Raw genomic sequence first — 4,298 nt, 5'->3', positions numbered from 1 at the left:
TTTATAGATAAATGTGTTGAGGTTAAGGAAGATTAAATTATTTTCTTAAATCACAAAACTAAGAAGTACCAGAACTAGAATCTTAAACAGTGCTAGCTTTGCATATATTACTTTATTTTGTCCTTATAATGAGTACACAGGTAGACACTATTATAAACATATTTTTCAGATGATAAAATTAAAACTCTTAAATCAAAGGACCCTAAATATTTTTTATGTCATCTAATGAAAGAAGTGGAGGGAAAAATAAATTGAACCAGATTCTGAATGCTTCATGTCTCCAGATTTAATCCTCTTTCCATGAAAGGTAGTGTCTTTTGAGGTCTTAAGGGGAATTTAGAGAAGACTGATGCTTTTTCAAGGAGTTTAGAACTTTGAAGAGGTAAGACACACACAAAATGATGCAAACAGAAAGTGACAAATGTTAGACCCTGAATCAAGACCAGTGGTTTGCAGTAGCTGTTGGTTTCAAACAGGAGCCAAGAGTAAAGTGTTTCTGTGGTCTGTTAGCCATTCAACACCCCACTGGGAATGGCTAGTTCAATTGGAAGAACATAGTTAAAAAAAAAAAAAGAAAGAAAGAAAAAGAAAGAAAGAAAGTGACAAATGCTATGAAAGTCCTATGGAAGATAACAGCATCTTCTGGGGTTTTTAAGAAACTCAGAATCATGAACAGCTTCATAGAAGTGGCTTTCCAAATATCTGAAGCACAAGTGGGTGTAGGCATGCAAGGATGTACAGAAAAGTGAGCTGTGGATCCTAGAAGTTAGGTTGGAGCATATGCTTTGTAGAGGAGAGAGAATAGAGTTAATATTCTGCCTATGTATTTCAACAATAAAATCCCTCAGAAAGGTTAGGTTTTTCAAAGAAACATAGCATTTTTTTAATGTTTATGTATTTATTCTGAGAGCTTGTGCATGAATGGGGGAGAGGTGGAGGGAGAGATAATCCCAAGCAGAGCCCCACGCGACCTGAGATCATGGCCTGAGCTCAAACCAAGAGTCCAATGCCTAACTGACTGAGTTTACCCAGACAACCCTCATAGAGATCTTAATGCATGATGTACATCAAATCGACTTTCTTCAAGTCCTTTTGGTAAATCATTTTTAATTGGTGAAAGTACCTGACAAAGCAACTGTTATTTGAACATCTACTCTTTTGTGGGCTCTGTAATAGCAACAGGGGTAAGGAGGGGTAAGAAGGGGTGGGGTGGGGTTAAGGGAGAGGTACAGTAAAAGGCAGGCAAAGTGGCTGACCTGGCAGGCACTGATGAGACCGTGATTCATTGGAGAGGGAACCTTTGGCCAGAACAAAATAAAAAGCTAAGTGGCCATACAAAAATTGAATTTACAACTGGCCTCATTAGCGTCGTGTTCTAGCTAATTGGGCCGTATGTTAATGCACTGGGCAGGCACAAATGTTGGGAGATAAATGAAAAAGCATTCCAACCTCCAACTTCACTATCATGGATCCGTAGAGTACCAGATGGTAGCACATTTTAAATGGAATGAGTCATTCTGGAGGCACATCTGAAGTATCAATAAATGTGGGATTCACATAAACAGAAGTTTATCTACAAATGCCTTCTCTAAACAGAGGTGGAGAAAGGAGTCAGCAGTGATTTTGGACACAACACTAGACTGAGAATTGTAAAACTGAATACTCAGTACTCTGGAGCACATTTTCACCTACTCCTCCCTATTTGGAGAATTCACTTCCCTGAGAATTTTGTAAACCTGACTGCTTCTCAACCTTTATTTACAATCTCAGCTTTTTCTAATAGGCTCACTGTAAAACTTCCTTCATTTTCTCAATCCAATTGATTTCCTCCAAGTATGCAAAGATCTCATTTATTTATTGATTACTTATTTATTATTATTATTATTAATTATTATTATTTTGCCTACACTAGAATCTAAGCTCCATGAGGACAGAGATTTTTTTTCTATCTTATTCACAAGTGTGTCTCCAATGTCTAAAATAATATCTGCTACATAGTAGATGCACTTTAAATATATACAGCAATCTGATTCCAGAACTATATATTTAAGGGATAGATTTTAACAACCATTAACGGCTGTGTTTAACAGAATGACATTTCCCTATATTCCATTTATCAGGCTATATTTAAGATGCCAGCTGGGGCACCTGGGTCCCCAGTCAATTGAGCATTCAACTTCAGCTCAGGTCCTGATCTCCAAGTTTGTGGGTTCAAGCCCCACGTCAGGCTCTACAATGACTGCTCAGAGACTGTAGCCTGCTTAGGATTCTGTGTCTCCCTCTCTCTCTGCCCCTCCCCTGCTTGCTCTCTCTCTCTCACTCTCTCTCTTCCCAAAATAAACAAATGAACGTTTAAAAAATTAAAAGAAAAAGTTAATTAAAAAAATTTAAAAGTGTCAGCAACAGGGGAGGGGTGTATGTATGTGTCTTGTTTATTTTCTTCATCATGCAGAACTGCTACAATAATCAGTATTCAAAAATAAATTGTTAAAACTTAATGTAGAGCCAGTACAGGGCAAGCCCTATGGGTTGACAAAGACAGTTAAATGTTAAATGTTTGGAATGATAGTGCATGTTGCCTCTACTACAATCATTTTATTCTGAAATAATACAGATTAATATATGTAGCATATGGAAGAGAAAACATATAAATAAAACAAAAAATTTCTATATGTCCTATACATAATACACTTAATAACTAACATAGGAAGAAAGAGGCAAAAAAGAGAGCAGGAACACATCTCAGTTGAAATAACAAGAAATCAGCCAGAGGTTGCCTTTTGAAATAATGTTTAAAGACACCAAAATCCAGGCAGGGAAAATATAAGGAAAATCATTTATGGGGAAGACAGGGGTATAAAATTCCAAGATCAAGTGGTGGAAAGAAGAAATAACCACCATTCTTCTACAATTAAAGATATGTTTTGTTGATCATCAGAAAACTTTGCCCTGGAGGTTATAGAAGAGTGAAATGAGCCTTGCATAGTTTTGGTGGCTTGTCCAAGGCCACATTATTAATATGTTGTTCAGTCACTCTTGACCCTTTAGGAGATACAGGAAGTTAAAAATACTTGTGTAAAAAACAGAGTTTATTGGGATATCTGGCTGGTGCAGTTGGTTGAACGTCTGGCTCTTCATCTCAGCTCAAGTCATGATCTCAGTTTCTTGAGTCCAAGCCCTCACATCCGGCTCTGCCCTGATGGTGCAGAGACAGACACAGTGAATGGGAGAGGGACAGAGACCAAGATGAGGAGAAAGAATTCCAAGCAGTCTCCACACTGTCAGCAAGGAGCCCAATGTGGGGTAGAACTCAGGAACCATGAGATCATGACTGGAGCCAAAACCAAGAGTCGGATGCTTAACTGACTAAGCCACCCAGGAGACCCCCAATGAGTCAACTTAAAAAAAAAAAAATTTTTTTAAGTGTTTATTTTTGAGAGAGAGACAAAGCAAGAGTAGGGGAGGGGCAGAGAGAGAGGGAGACACAGAATCCAAAGCAGGTTTCAGGCTCTGAGCTGTCAGCACAGAGCCCAATACAGGGCCAGACCCATGAATTGTGAAACCATGACCTGAGCCAAAGTCAGACACTTAATCAACTAATCCCCCCAGGTGCCCTACAAAGAGTCAACTTTTAAAGGAGATTACAAAACATTTACCAGTGCAATCCATGTGACAGCTTGTTTAACAGGAGAGGCTCAGGAAAAACACATTGAAAACCCTCCCTTACCCAGTGAATTCACCTTACCCAGTGAATTTACCAGAAATAAATTACAATAGCTGTGATGCAACTTCCTTTCTATTTATCTGGGTCTCTATCTTAAAATTTAATTGGAAAGGAAAACATATAATTAGGCACACTCAAATTGCTTTTTTAATAATAGCAGTTTAACTTTGAAACATTTATAGAATTGATAATGATAAAATATTTTAAGTAAAAGGATGAACAGGAGTAAAAAAAAACTCATAAGATTTTTAGTACTTTTATGCCCTACAATAAATAATATCATAGTTTGTTTTATAGAGACTCATGCAGCATTGTTTGCTGTTTTGTTTTTAATAAATATGTGTGCCTTCTATTTCTGTAGCAGGGATTAGGCTAGATAGCAAAGATTTAAGATGCGTGTGAAAGTCTCTATTCCCATGGAGTTCATAGTCCAGTGAGTAAGATAGAAATAAATAGTAATTCCAACTTAGTGTATTAAAAATTGCAGTGATTTTGGACAAGGGACAACCACTTTTGATTGGTGGCTTCACAGAAGACATACCATGAAAATTTTCTTAAGTTGAGGTAAGCAAAG

At 37.4% G+C, this 4,298-nt stretch overlaps 1 non-coding gene across 1 annotated transcript; it reads left to right on the top strand.

The window, feature by feature from the left end:
• Positions 1 to 425: 425 nt before the first annotated feature.
• Positions 426 to 558, top strand: LOC120242128. The gene has a single exon (XR_005531016.1). It is a non-coding gene; the product is annotated as a small nucleolar RNA SNORA2/SNORA34 family (small nucleolar RNA).
• Positions 559 to 4,298: the final 3,740 nt, after the last annotated feature.

Source organism: Hyaena hyaena, unplaced genomic scaffold (assembly GCF_003009895.1).
Source record: "Hyaena hyaena isolate Hyena2069 unplaced genomic scaffold, ASM300989v1 scaffold_301, whole genome shotgun sequence".
Taxonomy (NCBI): domain Eukaryota; kingdom Metazoa; phylum Chordata; class Mammalia; order Carnivora; family Hyaenidae; genus Hyaena; species Hyaena hyaena.
Note: the sequence above shows the minus strand (reverse complement) of the source record. Positions and strands in the feature narration are given on the sequence as shown.